Genomic DNA, 20,946 nt, shown 5'->3' with positions numbered 1-20,946 from the left:
CCCTGAAAAGTGCGAGGTGATGCATTTTGGACGGACAAATAAGGCAAGGGAATACACAATGAGTGGTAGGACCCTAGGAAGTACAGAGGGTCAGAGGGACCTTGGTGTACATGTACATAGATCTCTGAAGGCAGCGGAACAGGTAGATAAGGTGGTTAAAAAGGCATATGGGATACTTGCCTTCATTAGCCGAGGCATAGAATATAAGAGCAGGGAGGTTATGATGGAGCTGTACAAAACGCTGGTGAGGCCACAGCTGGAGTACTGTGTGCAGTTCTGGTCGCCTCACTATAGGAAGGATGTGATTGCTTTGGAGAGGGTGCAGAGAAGATTCACCAGGATGTTACCTGGGATGGAGCGCCTCAGCTATGAAGAAAGACTAAACAGGCTGGGGTTGTTTTCCTTGGAGCAAAGAAGGCTGAGGGGGGACCTGATTGAGGTGTACAAAATGATGAGGGGCATAGATAGGGTAGATAAAGAGGAACTTTTCCCCTTAGTAGGGGGGTCAATAACAAGGGGGCATAGATTCAGGGTAAGGGGCAGGAGATTTAGAGGGGATTTGAGGAGGAACTTTTTCACCCAGAGGGTGGTTGGAATCTGGAACTCACTGCCTGAAAGGGTGGTAGAGGCAGGAACCCTCACAACATTCAAGAAGCATTTGGATGAGCACTTGAAATGCCATTGCATACAAGGCTATGGACCAAATGCTGGAAAATGGGATTAGACAGGACAGGGATGGATGGGCGGCACGGACACGATGGGCCGAAGGGCCTCTTTCTGTGCTGTAAAACTCTATCTATGACTCAATGTTAGTTACTGTGGCTGTGGCTCATTTGACCGTACTAATCCTTTTAGGTAAGTTTCTGAATTAAAAAATGAATTTTGTTACATTGTAAAATTCTTTTAATGCAATACATAAGGAGTCTGTGTGTGACTGACTGCCCTTAGAGGGGTTATCGTGCAGATTCACCAAAATTATACGGGGACCTAAAGGTTTAGTTATGCGGGCAGGCTGCATGAACTTTGTTTGTATTCCCTTGAGTTTAGAAAGTTGAGGGGTGATCGAATCGAGGTGTTTAAAATGATAAAGGCATTTGATGGGGTAGATACAGAGAAACGATTTCTTTTGGCGGGGAACCCAAAACAAGGGGGCACAATCTTAAACCGAGCGAGGGCATGCAGGAGTGAAGTCAGGAAGCGCTTTTTTGCACAAAGTGTAGTGGAACTGGAATTCTAGCCCTTAAAAGGCTGTGGGTGCTGGGTCAATAGAAATTTTCAAGACTGAGGTAGATAGATTTTTTGTGAGTAAGGGTATTAAGAGATATGGAGCAAAGACGGGTAAATTGAGTTGAGGTACAGATCAACGATAAGGAAAGAAAATACTTACATTTATATAGCGTTTTTCACAACTACCAGATGTCTCAAAGCACTTGACAGCCAATGAAGTACTTTGAGTGTAGTCACTGTTGTAATGGGATGATCTAATTGAACGGTGGAACAGGCTCGAGGGGCTGAATGTCCTGTTCCTATGTTCCTGAGTTCCTACGGTTCACACCAGCTGGTAACTGGTGTTATTTTCTATGTACTGTGCCAGGCTGATCATAGTCTGCACACTTTCTCTGTCACTGCAATGAACACTGAATTATTACTATCTTTACCTGGACTGTTTCAGGTCCAGTCACCTTTGTAACAGGATCAGAAGTGCGAGGAGTCCTGGGACAGTCGATCACACTGCCGTGTAGATACTCTGTCAGAGAGAATGGTGAAGCTGAAATGTGCTGGAACCGTGGACAGTGCAAAACATTCGGCTGTGGAGATACACTGATTAAAACAAATGGGAAAACTGTAACTTCAACAAAATCCTCAAAACACCATCTTGATGGTAAAATAGAGGAAGGAGATGTATCGCTCACTGTCGACCATCTACGTGAAGAAGACAGTGGCTGGTATTGCTGCCATGTGGAGATTGCTGGTGTTTTAATGACCTGAAAGAGATTTTCAATCTGCTGGTTTTGGAGGGTAAGTCAGCTCAATGTTATCTATTTCTAGCATTTCTCTCACATAAATACTGATTCTAGATTTATCGTTGAAATCTCTGTTGAATATCAAGGGCTATGATGAACGTACAGAATGCCGAAGGTGGTGCAGTCCAGTAATATACACAAATAATACATCTGCTGAGAATCTGGGGAAAAGAGCTTTTTGTATTTGTTACAGTGATTGTGGATTGTACATGGGCAGGTATATTAGAGAGATTTTTAAACAGTAAATGTGTGAACATATAGAGATTATGGGGGGAATTTTAACTTTTGGACCCACGGGGAGCGGGTGTGAGGGAGGCGCCCAGTCGCGCAGGGAAACCCGGAGATTTAACTCCACAGTGTGCGTGTGATCTCACTGACAGGTTCCCGCACAGATGGATTGACAGGCTTGGCTTCCAGTTGGAATGCTGGAGAAGAGGCCGCAGCCTCCGAGACCCGACACGGGGCGGGGGGCGATCCCAGGGGGGGGTTCAATCCCTGACCGGGGGAGGGGGGGGGGGGGCAATTATATGCAGGGAGCTGATGTTGGAGGAGCTTAGGGGGTCAGGGGGAAGCAGTCCCACTTCTCCTAGCCCACAAGGAGTGCTCACTGAGGCTGTCCTCACCTCGCTTCAGGTGCCAGAATTCCCGAGGCTTGGGAACCACGGCCAGCCACAGTTAAAACTGCAAAACCGGTTAAATCCGAGGCTTCCAGCCTCATTATCACATTTAAAGTGCCAACCCGCCTCCATGGTGCCGGCATTGCCTGAAGGGGGTGAAACACTGGGTGAAGAATGTCTGTTATGAAAACGGGACTTTCATGGCTGCGGACCCCACTGAAAAGCACCCTAACAGCACAGGGCCACCTTGAGCTGGACAGCTGAGCAACCAAAGGTGATCCTTCACCCTCTAGAGACGTTTGCCTTGCAGTTTTAGAACAATGAAGGAGTGTGTGTAAAAGCGCAATAGCTGTGCACAGTGCCTGCAATGGTGCCTCTGAGACGGTGCAGCAGTTCCCAACTTCGATTAGTATTGTGTTCTGTGCAGTAGTGAGGAGCACACTCGCCTTCACCTCCATTATGAGACCCGAACATTTGTTCCTTATTTGCAACAAAGGACCAGGGTGACTGTATTGATTCATTTGGTGACCTCCCTCCATACAGCTGCCACCTGTGCTTTAACTGGACAGTGGACTTTAGCCCCAAATAGGACCACCCTCCTTTGGATCACCGACTGCAGCAGGACGCAGATTGGGTGACCGCTTTGCGGAACACCTCTGTTCAGTCTGTGAGGGTGACCCCGAGCTTCCGGTCGCCTGTCATTTTAATTCATCGCTCCATTCCCACTCGGACCTCACCGTCCTTGGCCTCTTGTATTGTTCCAAGGAAGCTCAATGTAAACGAGGAACAGCACCTCATCTTCCGATCAGGCACTCTGCAGCCTTCCGGACTCAATATCGAGTTCAACAATTTCAGATCATAACCTCGGCCCCTATTACATTTTTCCTTGTAATTTTTCCACTCTTCCCCCCCCCCCTTTCCTTTTGTTTCTCTCTCACACCTGGCAGCTATCTCTTGCCCTGCCAGTACACTTTACACCTAATCTCAGCCTATTACCATCTCGTCTAGCTTCTAATACCTTTTATTGTCTCTTTTACTTCTTTTGTTTCTTTCACTTCTTTTGTCCGATCGCAGCCCTGCCTTCGATCTATTTTCTTTTCTTTCCAGTTTTGAAGAAGGGTTCGACCCGAAACGTCAACTCAAATTTCTCTCCACGGATGTTGCCTGACCTGCTGAGTTTTTCCAGCATTTTCTGTTGTTATTTCAAAGGGAGCCTATTGCCCATTTGTGCCATTGTCAACATACAGTCCATTTTTCTGCCATCACCAGGACTTTCCCTCTAATGGCGAGCTGCAGCCCTTTAAGAGCGGGTCCATGATTTTGTAACTTCTGGTTGCTGTGAGCAATGCCCTGCCGGCAGCACAGGGTCTTGAAAATGAACCCCTTCGAGTTCACCGGGGCAGGAGCCTGCAGTGGTGTGAGTTCAGTTCTCACGTGCTATACTTCTGCAGAATGCGGGAGAGTAATTAAGCTTCGGAGATTTATTTTAAGCAGTTCGCAAATTCACTGATCTGTTAATGACATATCAAAAGTCTAGATCAGTGTTAAAATACTACCGATCAGAAAATCAAATTTGTGTCTAAGGTTTTGATTCACAATCTCTGCTCCTGGGCACTCAAGAGGGGTTATCTGATCGGCCTTCCCTTTTCTCTTGTGAACACAGACAGATAAGAACAGAGACGGAAACAAACACTGACTCTTGGGTTCTTTTGAAACGAGAAATCTGTTTCAGAGTCCCAGAAGTTAGGATACAACTTTTTTTGTTTAAGTCAAGCAAATGTCCTACTGATGTGGGGAAACAGAGCATATTCATTATTTGGTATTATAGTGAGAAGTTCCCAGTCAGCGGTAAAAATACTGCCGAAAACCCACTGTAGTGATTTAATGAAGATGTTCCTGAAATATTTGCCAGGGTCATGATGATCATCAGTTAATTTCTGTGCTGCGAGAATGGTTTGTAGTGAATTACTTTGGGGAGTCTCAATCCAGTTGCTAGTCCACAGCACACACCTGTCTACCAGACGGTACAAATTAGTAACTAACTGACAAATATTGTTCCGTCAGACTGTCGAGAGATGCAAAAAAAATCACATCTTGTCCACACCTGCCAAAAAAATCTAAACCAGAGAGGGGGAAATGTAGGGCAACTAAAGATAGAGCTCCCTGGATGATGAAAGAGATAGAGAGTAAGATGAAGCAGAAAAAGGGGGCATATGACAGATGTCAGGTTGAGAATCCAAGTGAGAATTGGGCTGAATATGGAAAGTTCAGAGGGAAAGTGAAAAAGAAAAATAAGAGGGACAAAGAGAGAGTATGAGAATAGATTGACAGCTAACATAAAAGAGAATTTCAAAGTCTTCTATAAGCATATAAATAATAAACGGGTAGTAAGAGGAGGGGTGGGGTCGATTAGGAACCAAAAGGAGACCTCTGCATGGAAGCAGAGAGCATAGCTGAGGTACTAAATGAGTATTTTGCATCTGGATTCACCAAGGACAAAGATGCTGCCAAAGTCATCGTGAAAGAGGAGGTTGCGGAGATACTGGATGAGTTAAAAATTGATAGAGGAGGTACTAGAAAGGCTGTCTGTACTTAAAGTTGATCAGTCACAAGGACCGAATGGGATGCATTCTAGGATGCTGAGGGAGGTTAAGGAGGAAATCGTGGAGGTACTGGCCATAATTTTCCAATCCTCCTGTAGGATTCACAAAATTGGACTTTGTATTAATAAGGGTCAAATGGCAGAAGAGGCCGTGATTTTAAAGACTGTTTTAAAAGAAGCCCAGAAAAAGGGGCATACAAAATGGCCACCATACCATGTGACCAGCTTATTGGGACACTTTAAAATGGTTCCTGCGCAACCTCAGACAGCTTTGTGGATTCAACCCACAGCAAGTTCTGGAAGCCGTTTCTGAGAGAACAAAACCAGACCCACACGTATGCATATGGATTAGATGCAGATCCAGTCAAGATCGGCCTGGAGACAGAGGCCATCTAAATGTTGACCCAGACAAAAGGGGGCAATTTCATATTCATGAGAACAGCACCCAGGACTAGATAACGAGATCAGCAGGGCATTAAAAACAATGAAGGTCATTCCAGACCAGAGATGGGCCTTTACCGGCCATCGAAAACATTAAAAAATATAATAACTACCCCGCTGTGCTCCCAGCCCGCCAAAAGTTAAACAAAGACTAACCTGATTTTGGGCGGGAGACGGAAGTTTTCTGGAAGAAAGGTATATCTGGAAGACTTTTCGGCAGTTGGAGAGAGCTCAAACGGATGACACACTCAGAGAGGAGAAGAGTGAGACACAGCTTGAATCCGGACACTCAGAAGAAGAAGCAGGCACTCGCAGGAGGAAGAAGAAAGCCAACATCAAGAAGGCTGTCTCAAAGCTGGCGTCCCGCCCTGGGGAAACACATCGGGAGATCGTCGACCATCCCCGGGCTGTTGCCGGAATGAGAGGCCATCGACCCAACTTGGGAGAAGAAACAAAAAAATAAAAACCCCAAGAGAAGAAACCTTCCAGCCACCCCGGTTGGAAGGAGAAGTGATAAAAACAAACTGAAGAAGCGATGGGAGCCAGCCCAAGGCTCCTCTGACCAGGGTCGAGCCGATGATCCTCAACCTCGCCGACATCCAGGCCTGCTGGTGTCCAGCCGCCCCGACCCCCCCACCTCAGGAGAGGTGTGGCGCAGCTTGCAGGGGTTCCACGATCCACGAGGAGACGGAGCGCCTGAAGGGATCAAAACACAGACTTGATTTCAAAACCTTGCACTTCCTAGTGGGATTGGTGAGCATGTTTCTGGCCCTTCACAATCAGATCTAGATAGGTTTAATAAGGGGGTGGATTTAAGGGTACAATTAACATGAGTTGTTGTCCCTCGATGTTCCGTGTGTTTCCTTATTTCATCATGATCTTTGTAGAGTATAAGATGCCTGTATTTGCCTTAGTTAGTACTGTGTCGTTATGATTTGTTTTGTGTTTTTCCCTCCCATGTACTCTCTTATCTGCTTGCATTTGATTTGATATTTTTCCTTATGCAATAAAATTTCATTTTTTTTCATCAAACTTGGTCTACAAGAGTTTTCTCGACATTGTAGTTCCTGCCCCAAAGTCCAGAGTATAGAATCTAAGGGGCGAGTGTGTCGAACCACTCAAGGTTTTACTGTGCAAGAGAGAGAGGCCTCTAGAGAGAGAAACCTCAGGGACATCTCTCAGGAAAACCCCTTACATCCATAGATACGGGGGTGGTGCCAGAGGACTGGAGAATTGCAAATGTTACACCCTTGTTCCAGAAAAGGTGTAAGGATAAACCCAACAACTACAGGCCAATCAGTTTAACCTCGGTAGTGGGGAAGCTTTTAGAAACGGTACTCGGAGACAAAGTTAACAGTCATTTCGACAGGTGTGGATTAATTAAGGAAAGCCAGCACGGATTTGTTAAAGGCAAGTTATGTTTAACTAACTTGATCAAGTTTTTTGATGAGGTAACAGAGAGGGTTGATGAGGGCAATGCGGTTGACATGGTGTATATGGACTTCCAAAAGGCATTTGATAAAGTGTCACATAATAGGATGGCCAGCAAAGTTGAAGCCCATGGAATAAAAGGGACAGTGGCAGCATGGATACCAAATTGGCTAAGTGACGGGAAACAGAAAGTAGTGGTGAACGGTTGTTTTTCGGACTAGAGGAAGGTATACAGTGGTGTTCCCCAGGGGTCGGTTCTAGGACCACTGCTTTTCTTGATATATATTAATGACTTGGATGTGGGTGCACAGGGCACAATTTCAAAATTTGCAGATGACACAAACCTTGGAAGTATGGTGAACAGAAAGGAGGATAATGATAGGTTTCAAGAAGACATAGACAGGCTGGTGAAAAGTGTGAAATGATACATTTTGGTAGGAAGAACGAGGAGAGGCAATATAAACTAAAGGGTACCATCCTAAAGAGGGTGCATGAACAGAGAGATCTGGGGGTATTATGTGCACAAATCATGGAAGGTGGCAGGACAGGTTGAGAAAGTGTTTAAAAAAGTATACGGGATACTGGGTCTCATAAATAGAGGCATAGGGCTCGATTTTGCCAGGCCTGAAGAGGCGGGATTGGAGGTGTGTGAGGTGGTAAAATCGCAAAAAAAGGTGGGCGGGCCCAATCCCGCCTCCATCCCAACTCCGAGCAATTTTCCCACATGCGTGTTTTCTGACCCCGTTTCCATCCAGGCCCTTAAGGCCCTTAACAACCACTTAATTGCCTCTACAATCCAATTTTGAGAGGCCTTTCTGATTTTAACACTTTTCCCACGTGCTGCACGTCTCCTCTGGAATCCTGGTGGCATCACAAGTGGATTGCTTACTACCAGCTGCAGCTCCACCATTAAAAAGGAGTTTTCAGCAATCATCATTTGCAGGTGGCAGAGCTTTGTTGTCTCAGGTCTGGGGGAACTTTTAGCAGGCCTACTCATTGTTCTGGAAGTTTGGAGCCTGACGCCCATCTCCAGTGTGACCTCCTGGGAAACCCCTCTCTACAGCTTGACTGAGCGCTTCCTCAACTGAGGTATATACCAGAAGCATGGAAACCATTTATTTCCTTTCCTCCTGGACATCAGATTCGGACGAAGACCAGCCGTGGCAGCAGCAGAACCCTGAACAACAGCAGCACCAACTGCAGGAGCAACAGCAGGAGCTCCAAGCTGCTGCTCGTCCACCTGAAGCTGCACAGGCCAAAAGGTGCCAGTGCATGAAAGCACATCAGTGAAGGAGATACCCCCCAAAACAAGGTCTACAGACAGAGGATCAGCTACATCAACATGACTGAGCAGCAGTGCCAAAGGAGATTCCGACTTTTGCGAGAGGTAGTGGGTGACATCTGCACAATGCTGCAGCAAGAGCTGGAGCCCAGAGGAGCAGGTGGACACCCCTAAGGGAGTGTTTGCTAGTGCTGTTGGGGAGGGTTTAAACTAAAATGGCAGGGGGTTGGGAACCTGTGCAGGGAGACAGAGGAAAGGGAAGCAAGGATAGAAGCAAAAGACAGGAAGGAGAAAAGCAAAAGTGACAGTCAGAGAAATCAAGGGTGTAAATCAAACATGGCCACAGTAAATAATAATTCTTAAAAGTCTGAGTGTTAAAAAAAAACAAGCTTGAAGGCTTTGGCCTAGAAATTCGGTGGCGCCCCATTTGGGGCACCAGTCTCGCCAGAGCACCGAAAGTACCGCCCCAGAAGGAGTCGCGAGCGCCTGCCGGAAATTCAGTTTGAGCACCCCAAACAGAAGTGCGGCGCTACTCGAGGCATCCCGCATCCGTCATGGGGTGCTGCAACTGAAGTTTGCAGCGCAACATGCCGCAGCGCCACACGCTGCGGCACGGCGCACTGCGGTACTGCAGGCCTTCCTCCCCTTCTTAAAGGGGAGGGGCCTGCTGCAGCATGATCTAAGATCGCGAGTGCCGGCAAAAGAGCCCAGCACCGAGGAGAAGTGCCGGGCTCTTGGGAGGGGGGGGGGTGGTGCTCAGGAGGCTGGGGACGGCTGCACAAAGAGGTTCTGGCAGGCGGCCAGCAAAAAAAAATTGCCGCCCCGCACCTCAGCGCCTCTACCGCCGCAGGTAGGCCCCCCTGAACCGGTCGCAAATTGCGACCGGCGTTACAGCAGGGGGCATTACCAAATTTCACGATCGGGGCGGTAGCGGGGTGCTGCGCACACCGATGACGTCATCGGTGGCGGCACAGCGCTAATGGCTAGTACTGCCATTAGCGCCTCGCTACATTTTGCGGGAGGCGTGGCCAGTGGCGCTAAACCCACTAAGTGCCCTCTTTGGGCGCTAACTGGTGGCGCAGCCCGTCGAATTTCTAGGCCTTTGTGTCTTAATGCGAGGAGCATTCGTAATAAGGTGGATGAATTAGCTGAGCAAATAGATGTAAACGGATATGATATAATTGGGATTACGGAGACATGGCTCCAGGGTGACCAAGGTTGGGAATTCAACATCCAGGGGTATTCAATATTCAGGAAACACAGGCAAAAAGGAAAAGGAGGTCCAGTAGCATTGCTGGTTAAAGAGGAGATTAACACAATAGTAAGGAAGGATATTAGCTCTGATGATGTGGAATCTGTATGGGTAGAGCTGAGAAATACCAAGGGGCAGAAAACATTAGTGGGAGTTGTATACAGAGCCCCAAACAGTAATGCTGAGGTTGGGGATGGTATTAAATGGGAAATTGGAGACACGTGCAATAAAGGCACAGCAGTTATCATGGGTGACTTTAATCTACATATAGATTGGGCTAACCAAATTAGTAACAATACTGCGGAGGAGGAATTCCTAGAGTGTATACAGGATGGTTTCCTGGACCAAAATGTCGAGGAACCAACTAGAGATCAGGCCATCTTAGACTGGGTATTATGTAATGAGAAAGGATTAATTGGCAATCTTGTTGTGCGAAGCCCCTTGGGGAGGAACGATCATAATATGATAGAATTCTTCACTAAGATGGAGAGTGAAGTATTTGACTCAGACTAGGGTGCTGAATTTAAGTAAAGGAAACTATGCTGGTATGAGGCGTGAGTTGGCTAGGATGAATTGGGGAATGTTACTTAAAGAGTTGATGGCGGATAGGCAATGGCAAACATTTAAAGATCGCATGGATGAACTACAGAATTTGTTCATCCCCGTTTGGCATAATAATAAAACAAAAAAGGTGACTCAACCGTGGCTAACAAAGGAAATTAGAGATAGCATAAGATCCAAGGAGAGGACATATAAATTGGCCAGAAAAAGCAGCAAATCTGAGGATTGGGAGCAGTTTAGGATTCAGCAAAGGAAGACAAAGGGATTAATTAAGAGGGGCAAATAGAGTATGAGAGTAAGCTTTCAGGGAACATAAAAACTGACTGTAAAAGCTTCTATAGATATGTGAAGAGAAAAAGATTGGTGAAGTCAAGCGTAGGTCCCTTGCAGTCAGAATGAGGGGAATTTATAATGGGGAACAAAGAAATGGCTTACCAATTAAATACATACTTTGGTTCTGTCTTCACAAAGGAGGACACAAATAACCTCCAAGAGATGGCGGGGAACATCGGGTCTAATGAGAGGGAAGAACAGAATGAAATCAGTATTTGTAGGGAAATAGTGTTAGGGAAATTGACGGGATTGAAGGCCAATAAATCCACAGGGCCTGATAATCTACATCCTTGAGTACTTAAGGAAGTGGCCCTAGAAATAGTAGATGCATTGCTGGTCATGTTCCAAAATTCTATAGACTCTGGAACAGTTCCCATGGATTGAAGGGTAGCTAATGTAACCCCACTATTTAAAAAAGGTGGTAGAGATAAAACGGGGAATTATAAGCCTGACATCGGTAGTGGGGAAAATGCTAGAGTCCATTATAAAAGATGTAATAGCAGAGCACTTGGAAAACAGTGACAGGATCGGACAAAGTCAACATGGATTTACAAAAGGTAAATCATACTTGACTAATCTACTGGAATTTTTTGAGGATGTAACTGGTAGAATAGATAAGGGAGAACCAGTGGATGTGGTGTATTTGGATTTTCAGAAGGCTTTTGATAAGGTCCCGCATAAGAGATTAGCATGCAAAGTTAAAGTACATGGGATTGAGGGTAAGGTACTGACTTGGATAGAGAACTGGTTGGCAGATAGGAAGCAAACAATTGGAATAAACTGGTCTTTTTCTGAGTGGCAGGCAGTGACTAGTTGGGTTCCGCAGGGATCAGTGCTAGGACCCCAGTTATTCACAATATATATTAATGATCTAGACGAGGGAATGGATGTAATATCTCCAAGTTTGCAGATGACACAAAGCTGGGTGGGTGCGTGTGCTGTGAGGAGGATGCAGAGAAACTCCAGTATGATTTGGACAGGTTGGGTGATTGGGCAGATGCATGGCAGATGCAGTATAATGTGGATAAATGCGAGGTTATCCACTTTGGTGGCAAAAACAGGAAGGTAGATTAATATCTGAATGGCAATAGATTGGGAAAAGGGGAAGTGCAACGAGACCTGGGTGTCCTTGTGCACCAGTCGCTGAAGGTAATCATGCAGGCGCAGCAGGCGGTTAAGAAAGCAAATGGTATGTTGGCCTTCATAGCGCAAGGGTTCGAGTACAGGAGCAAGGATGTCTTGCTGCAGTTGTACAGGGCCTTGGTGAGAGCATACCTTGAGTATTGTGTGCAGTTTTGGTTGCCTTATCTGAGGAAGGATGTTCTTGCCATGGAGGGAGTGCAGCGATGATTCACCAGACTGATACCTGGGATGGCAGGAATGACGTATGAAGAGAGATTGGGTCGATTGGGCTTATATTTGCTAGAGTTTAGAAGAATGAGAGGGGATCTCATTGAAACTTATAAAATTCTAACAGGACTAGACAGACTAGATGCAGGAAGGATGTTCCCGATGGCAGGGGTATCCTGAACCAGGAGTCACAGTCTAAGGATAAGTGGTAAGCCATTTAGGACAGAGATGAGGAGGAATTTCTTCACCCAGAGAGTGGTGAACCTGTGGAATTCTCTACCACAAAAGGCAGTTGAGGCCAATTCATTAAATATATTCAAGAAGGTGTTAGATATATTTCTTAAGGCTAAAGGGATCAAGGGATATGGGGAGAAAGCAGGGACAAGGTACTGAATTTGGATGATCAGCCATGCTCTCATTGAATGGTGGAACAGGCTTGAGGGGCTGAATGGCCTACTCCTGCTCCAACGTCTATGTTTCTATGTTTACCTGTGGCTGTCAAAGTCACCACCGCACTCAACTTTTTTGCTTCCGGCTCATTCCAGGGATCAGCAGCTGACATCAGCGGCGTCTCCCAGGTGGCCGCAGACACTTGCATCATGCAGGTAACCAATGCCCTCTTTGTCATCGCTCATAATTACATCAATTTCTCCAAGGATCAAGCCAGTGTAACTGTGCGTGCGGTTGTGTTTGACAATCTGGCAGGCTTTCCAAGGGTGCAGGGCATCGTTGACTGCACACTTGTGGCCCTTAAGGCACCCCATCACAATACAGGTATTTTTGTCAACCGCAAGGGCTTCCACTCCCTCAACATACTGCTGGTGTGTGACCACAGGAAGGAAATTTTGCATGTTTGCGCCAAGTACCCTGGCAGTTGCCATGACTCCTTCATCCTGCGTTTGTCTAGTGTGCCTCCGCTCTTCAGTCTGCCAGACCAACTTTTCGGATGGCCGCTTGGAGACAAGGGCTATCCCCTGAAGACGTTGCTAATGATGCCATTGAGGAGCCCATCCAACGAAGCTGAGGAGCGCTAGAACTCCAGCCACATTTCCACCAGATCCATAATCGAACAAACCATCGGCTTGCTGAAGATGCGCTTCAGATGCCTTGCTAGATCAGGTGGAGCCCTGCAGTACTCAGCAGCCAGGGTCTCCAGAATAGTCATGGTCTGCTGTGCACTTCACAACATGGCACAGCATCGTGGCTTGCAGATGCCTGAGGAACAAGTGGCACATCACATAGCCTCCTCAGATGAGGAGGAGGAGAGCCACAATGAACAGCTAGCAGAGGCGCATCAACCAGCGGCAGCAGCACGCGAGCACATTGCTGCCCGGGATGCAAGGGATGCACTCATCTTGGCCAGATTTGCTTAGCCTAGACAATCAAGCACTTTTGCCTCGCAGCTTCTTACCAGACCATCGATAATGGCCAAGAACCTACGGATTCCTATCACTATGACCACCATACTGACAATTGCAAATCACCCTAAGCCCTCAATGTGGAAGTCCCAGTTGCAAAATGACACATGCCACAAATTCAACAGTTTAACATCAGCATTTTGTATCACAACAAGCATGATGGCATTTCAAAAATAAACACATGACACCCAAGTGACTGCCCTTGTGACTACTTGTGCATTATCTTCCTCTTACGTGTGCTCCTACATGGTGCTTCCCCTATGGCTTCAGCAGATGTGGAGGCTCCTTGCTCACTTTCTTGCTGCTCCTGCCTCGACACCTTTGGTGGGCATCCTCTGGGGTTGTGAGCCTGTGAGGGCTCAGCAACAGTCTGCTGCTCCTGCGGCTGTGCAGGGTTTGAGACGCCGATCTCAGTTGGGTGGGGACTCTGGTGGGGCTCTGACCGAGGGCTTTGCAATGGCATGGTTGTGTGAACACTCGGAGAGGAGCCCTCACTTCCTTGTTGTCTGCCACAAACTTCCCTCTCATGGGTCAGCCCCACTTCAGACCTAGCAAGTGGCTGGACAACCCCTTTCTGCACTTCAGGGGGGCCATGAGGACCTGTTTCTGCGCTGGAAGTCCTACTCCAGAGGACTTCCATGAAGGTCTGGTTTCTCTGCTCAATAGCTGACCATCGCTCCTCAAGAGATGTCAGTCTATTCTGAGCAATGACCATGTTTCCACGACCCTGGCGACTAAGCTCCTCCATGGCCATAGCCATCCTCTACTCTACAGTAGCCATCCTTTCCACGGAGGTTGCCATCCTTCCTGTGGTGATGCGTTCATGCACCAATGCCTCCACAAAGGCTGTGCTCATGTTAGCGATGGACTCCTCCATTCGCTCCACACTCGCAGCGACCCTGGAGACAAAACCTGCCAGAGACTCCTTCACCTGTTCCTGGAGTTCCAGCACCGCTCTTCTGGATGGATCCAGAGGCACAGGGTCGACATGCAACCGAGCCGAGCTGGCAGAGTCCTGCGCCCTCCGACGAAGACTCTCCACTGCTGTCCCTGTCTCCACCATCTGCTGATGCTCACTTGTGAGCTATGATATACCAGGTGACAACACTGCACTAACTCGCGAAGGTCCCACTGAGGTGTGAGTGTCTGCGCTGGTGCTGGGTGCGCTGAATTCTGCTGACGCTACGCCTTCCAAGGTTGCAGCTTCCTCTGAGGAGACTTGAAGATCAGGCTCTTCCTCTTGGACAGTGGGGACAGGGGCTGTCAATGGTCCTGTGGGACAGTAAAGGAAAGAGTTGGAGATGTGAGGTAAAGTTTGCATGCACATTGAATTGTACAGATGATCATAAGTCAATCTGTTAGACCTTCATGATCAGTTACTCAGGCAATGTTAATGAGAGAGATGCAAAACTATTCTGTCACCAGCTTGCTGTGATGCACCCATCTGTCCATCCCCCACTTGCGCATCCTCCTCTACTCCCACAATCTCCAGGGCCGCCTCCTCCACAGTGGTGAGCTGGGCTACTGAGGGTGGCCCTCCTCCTGTCCTCTCCCTCTTATTGTGGACTCTCTTTTCCTGTAATGAGGGACACAAGTGGAGTTTGAGTGAAAATGAAGGAGTGAGTGTAGAAATTCCATAGCATAGATGCTTAGAAGAAGACAAAGATGGAGTGAGGTGCCAAGACCAAGGGCCCTCCCTGTGTGTTGTAAGTTGTTGTCATAGCATCACAGCGATAGGGAGTGTGAGGGCTGCATAGTCGAATAGTTAAGTGAATGTGAATATACAGAGAGAGGGAATGGGTAAGGGTGCAGGGATGTCAGTGTCAAGTGCGATGTGGAGGAAGAGGTTGGCAAAGCTGAGTGCTGGTGAGGAGAGGCGATGGGGATCAGATTGAGGGTGATGGGAAAGTCATACTCACTTTTCCTGTGCGGAGAAGGTCATGAAACCTCTTCCTGCACTGCAGCCAGGTTCTGCGGCACATAGACATTGAGTTGACCTCCTGGGCCACTTGCATCCACACAGCGTTAGTCTGCTGGGGAGGCTTTTTCCTCCCTGAGGAAGGGAAGAGCACGTCCTTATTTGATCTTGCTTCCTCCACCAGAGCTTGCAGGGCAGTGTCATCGAACCATGGAGCACACTTTGGCCTACTGCTGGACATATTTGCTGAATGAAGCGATCACAACAATGGCCATAAAGTTTGCAGTCTCCAGAAGAAGCAAGGCTGCTTGCAGGCCTTAAATCCAGCAGCACTGATGACATCATCGGAGGCGACTTTCAGGATAGAAAGACTCATTGGGCCAGGGATTCCCACACACTGGAAATCAAGTGCCCAATTAGGGGAAAATCGCACTTTTTTCCCACTTCACATCGGAGTTGGGTTCCTGACACGAAAAACACCTGACTGGTTCAGCCTCAACTGGATTATTGTTTCCAATTCTGGGCACCGCAGTTTAAGAAGGATGTGACTGCCTTAGAGAGGGTTCAGAAAGGATTTATGAGAATGATTCCAGGGATGAGTGACTTCAGTTACGTGGATAGACTGGAGAAGCTGGGGTTGTTCTCCTTAGAGCACAGAAGGTTGAGAAGAGATTTAATAGAGGTATTCAAAATCATGAGGGGTCCAGACAGAGTAGATAGGGAGAAACTGTTCCCATTGCCGGAAGAGTCGAGAACTAGAGGACACAGATTTAATGTGATTGGCAAAAGAACCAAAGGTGACATGAGGAAAAACCATTTTACGCAGCGTGTGGTTAGGATCTGGAATGCATTGCCTGAAAGGGTGGAGGAGGCAGACTCAATCATGGCATTCAAAAGGGAATTGGATAAGTACCTGATTGAAAAAAAATTGCAGGGCTACAGGGAAAAGGTGGGGGGAGTGGGACTAGCTGAAGTGCTCTTGCAGAGAGCTGGCATGGGCTCCACGGGCCGAATGGCCTCCTTCTGTGCTGTAACCATTCTATGATTCTATGAACAGGATGTGCTCCATGGTTTGGGGTTTAATTGTCTTCCTCATCTTGAACGAGTTGTCAAAAGGAGATTCCAATCAGAGGCAAGCATCTACCAAAAAAAAGGAAAGAGAATAAGAGGGTGATTCAGCCCACTCTTCCACAAGCCTGAGTGGCCATCTCAAGAACAGCATTTACATAGACTTGCAAGTGGGTTGCTGCCTGTAGCCTGGAGGATGCAATGTGTGGCTAAGCAGGGAGTGAGAATGATTAATGTTTTCACCAACATGAGTACAAGAAAGTAATATTTTTTCTGTTACAGGGTTCAGCACACCGCCTCCTTTACTCACTGGTGTGTCCCTTACCACAGACCATGGTAAGCATGTCACTTCAAATGCAACTGAAGGTCAGTCTACAAGTCCCAGATATTAGAAGTTATCTTCTAATCTCTTACATAAAAGTATTTTATATTCATTTGCATAAACTGTGAATAATCTGACCATAGGTGATCAAGGTAGTCAAGGGTAAGCCTTAAAATATGTTCTTACCTAAATGTTTAGGCTTGGAATCTTCAGAAATATCATGGTTTTAAATTAGGTCAAATTATTGTAAATGGATGGGTGGGAAAACTTGTGGTTAACGCTGATAGAAATGTCACGTGATGTTATTTGTTAAGTAGACTCCTCTCTCTGTGACAGTCCAATGAGATAACGTCAGAAAAAGGAAACTGCTTTCTTGGTGGTTGGTTGCTAAGGCTGTCAGTAGCAGTTTCTGCCAATTTAAAGTTGCAGTTTGGAGTTTAGATTCGACAAACTGCAGCCTAACGTCTGGTAATTTGTTCTAATTTGGCTCATTATCAATTGTTCTATTCACATGGGAACACAACCAGCTCCAACTTCCCCACCAAGTCACAGACCATCCTGACTTGGATTTATGAACAGAGACATAGGACTGGATTTTTCAGAGGTCGGGTATGGAGGCGGGCCTGCTGTCAAAATAGCAAAGATTGACAGCGGGTAGGAATCCCACTGTTAACCCACCTCCATGCGAGTCTCCGAGGTGTCGGGTCTGTCAGCGGAGAACTGACCCGACACCAAGCGGCGGTGGAGACAGTTCAGCTCATTAAATAGCTTGTTAACAGCCAAAATAATGGTATTTTGAGGCTTCCTTCCAAATGTACATGCTTCTCCATGGGTTACCCGCTGCTACGGAAACCCGCCAGCTCACCCTGGCATGATTTGAGTCTGCTCTGATGTATCTGATAAGCTGACAACTGCAGAAGTGGTGTAAAGGATGCCATGTTGCAGATGGTCAGTTTCAGAGCACAGAAACTTTTGGTTACTGCATTTGTAAGACATATAGGCCTAGAAATTCAGTGGCCTGCGCCACCAGTTTGCGCCCAAAGAGGGCTTTTGCGCCACTGTGCAAACCTACCGCGATATTTAGCGGGGCGCTAATGGCGGCGTTAGCCATTAGCGCTGCGCCGCCACCGATGACGTCATCGGTGTGCGCAGCGCCCCGCTTTCACCCTGCTGGCCATATTTGGTTGCTGCCGCCTCCCCCGCGCTGGCGGCAAACAGCGACCGGTACACGGGGCCTACCTGTGCCGGTAGTGGGGCGATTTAAGGTGGAGGTGCGGCCGGCCGCTTTTTTGGCGGCCGCCTGCCCGCATCTCCTTCCCCGGCCTCCTACACCCCTCCCCCCCCCCCGTGGCATTGCCGGCTGTTTCCAGAGAGCCTGGCACTTCTCCTTGGTGCCGGGCTCATTTGCCGGCACTCGCGAGCGGGGATCGCGCTGTTGCAGGCACCTCCCCCTTAAGAATTAGAGGAAGGCCTGCAGTACCGCAGGCTGCCGTGCCGCAGCGGGTGGCGCTGCGGCACTTTACACGCCGATATTCAGTTTCAGCGCCCCAAGCGGGGCGCCGAAACCCTTGTTTAGCGGCCGGCTTCAACTTGGGGCGCTGAAACTGAATTTCCCGCTGGCGCAAGTGGCTCCGCGCGCAGCGGTAATTCCGGCGCCCAGGCGAGCTGGGCGCCCCTAACTGAATTTCTAGGCCATAGAGATTTCTTTAGCTTGCAAGTATTTAGAGCCAACTGTATGTCCAGTGCCACCTCATTGGAACAACCTCTTCCACCATTGACAGATCGCTTCTGTCATCTCACCGGCAGATTCAATCTATTGCAGCAACATCTGTGCCCTAGAACCTATCTCACCTTGCTCCTCTGATTCCTTCCACGCTCAGCCCCAACACCAAATTCACCAGGCACACCAGCAGCACCAACAACAACACCAACCTTCTTCACCATCACTTGATGCTGCACAGGACACAGGGGCCCCTGACAGCATTGCTGCCTGGGAGGCCAACGATGGCATCACCATGGCCAGATTTAATTCACTTGATGATGTAAACTTGGCTGCGGCATGAAGCACCAGGTTGACCCGAAGCTATTCCATGCACATTCCTCACTATAGCGGGATGGGGAGGGGTGGGGTAAGTTATATCTCAACATTCACTTGAACTCAGTAAGACACTTCTCAAGGTGCGCACAGATCTGTCCAATAAGGGGCAGTGTTGAAAATATAGATTTCACTGTATGACAACACATTACCAGAAACCTCAAATGGACATTGGCTAAACTGCTCAAATGCCTACTTACCCTTGTGTGTTGTTAGTTGATATGCTTGCAGTTGGATGAGGGTGAGTGTGAGGGGTGGCTAGTTAGATGAAGAAGTAATGTAGATAGAGAGGGATAGGTGGAGGTGCAAGGTAAGTTGGTGTGAGTAAGGATGTGCAGGAGAAGGGTATGGAAGGCAGAGTGATGGGGATGTGTTGAGTGGCACAGCAGGGTGAGTTTGAGTGTGGCTTTGCAGTAATGTTTCCTGATCCACTGAGATCATTGAAAGGTTGGTGCCACTGCAGCCTGGGACTCCTGATGACATCCCTGCTTTTGCCCCCCTGTGCAATGTGCAACCAGGCTGCGTTGGCATCCTGGCGAGCTCTCTTCTGCCCTTGGAAGGGAAGGGAACCTCCCTGCGTGCTGTGACTCCCTCCATAAGCATATGGAGGGAGTCATTGGAGAGCCTGGCTGCAACTGTCCACCTCTGTGCAGTGTTTGCAGCACCTCAATGTTGTAAAACACTGACAGAACAACTGTCAAACTCAACGTAGCTATGGTCCCTTTAAGGAAACCGGCTGATGATGCGTCATCAAATGACGTCATCAGACCCGCTTCCTGTTAATTGGCTAGGAAGCTCGCAGAGCGGGCTTAACATGGCCAATCAAGGGAAGATCACTTTGACAGAGCGGCTGCAGCCAGAAGTGGGACCGGAACCTGCTATCCCGCCACCATCCCGACACCGCTGAGAAAATCCAGCCCATAGAGTACAAAAGCAAGGAAGTTATGCTAAACCTTTGTAAATCAGTGGTTAGGCCACAGGTGGGGTATTTTTTTCGCAATTCAGGGCATTATGCTTTAGGGAAGATTTCTAGGCCTTGGAGAGGATGCAGGGGAGATTTACTAGAATGATACCAGGGATGCGGGACTTCAGTTACGTGGAGAGACTAGAGATGCTGGGATTTTTTTCTCCTTGGAACAGAGAAGGTTAAGGAGAGATTTAATAGAGGTGCTTAAAATGCTGAAGGATTTTGATAGTATAGATAGGGAGAAACCATTTTCACTGGCAGGAGGGTTGGTAACCAGAGGACACAGATTTAAGGCAATTGGCAACAGAGCCAGAGGGGAGATGAGGATTTTTTTTACACAATGAATTGTTATGAATTGGAATGCACCACCTGAAAGTATGGTGGAAGTAGGTTCAATAGAAACTTTTGAAAGGGGAAAATTTTGCAGGGCTATGAGGAAAGAGCAGGGGAGTGGGACTCATAGGATAGCTCTTTCAAAGAAACGACACATGGATGATGGGCCAAATGGCCTCCTTCTGTGCACATACTTTTATAGACATAGAAGATAGGAGCAGGAGTAGGCCATTCGGCCCCTCGAGCCTGCTCCGCCATTCAATGAGATCATGGCTGATCATCCAAATTCAGAACCCTGTCCCTGCTTTCTCCCCATATCCCTTGATCCCTTTAGCTTTAAGAAATATATCTAACTCCTTCTTGAATATATTTAATGAATTGGCCTCAACTGCACTGTGTGGTAGCGAATTCCACAGGTTCACCACTCTCTGGGTGAAGAAATTCCTCCTCATCTCTGTCCTAAATGGCTTACCCCTTATCCTTAGACTGTGACCCCTGGTTCTGGACTCCCCGACCATCGGGAACATCCTTCCAGCATCTAGTCTGTCTAGTCCTGTTAGGATCCCCTCTCATTCTTCTAAACTCCAGCGAGTATAAGCCCAATCGACCCAATCTCTTCTAAACTGCAGCAAGTATAAGCCCAATCGACCCAATCTCTCTTCATATGTCATTCCTGCCATCCCAGATATCAGCCTGGTGAATCTTCGCTGCACTCCTTCCATGGCAAGAACATCCTTCCTCAGATAAGGCGACCAAAACTGCACACAATACTCAAGATGTGGTCTCACCAAGGCCTTGTACAACTGCAGCAAGACATCCTTGTTCCTGTACTCAAACCCTCTCGCTACGAAGGCCAACATACCATTTGCCTTCTTAACCGCTTGCTGCACCTGCATGCTTACCTTCAGCGACTGGTGCACAAGGACACCCAG

General features: G+C 47.7%; 1 pseudogene; it reads left to right on the top strand.

Annotated features, from left to right (window-relative positions):
* Positions 1 to 806: 806 nt before the first annotated feature.
* LOC147113970 (uncharacterized) overlaps positions 807 to 20,946 on the top strand; it is a 113,231-nt pseudogene continuing 93,091 nt past the window's right edge.

The sequence above is a fragment of the Somniosus microcephalus genome, chromosome 8 (genome assembly GCF_052327205.1).
Source record: "Somniosus microcephalus isolate GS21.2 chromosome 8, FLI_Smic_1.0, whole genome shotgun sequence".
NCBI lineage: Eukaryota > Metazoa > Chordata > Chondrichthyes > Squaliformes > Somniosidae > Somniosus > Somniosus microcephalus.
This window is presented reverse-complemented; position numbering and strand designations above follow the sequence as displayed.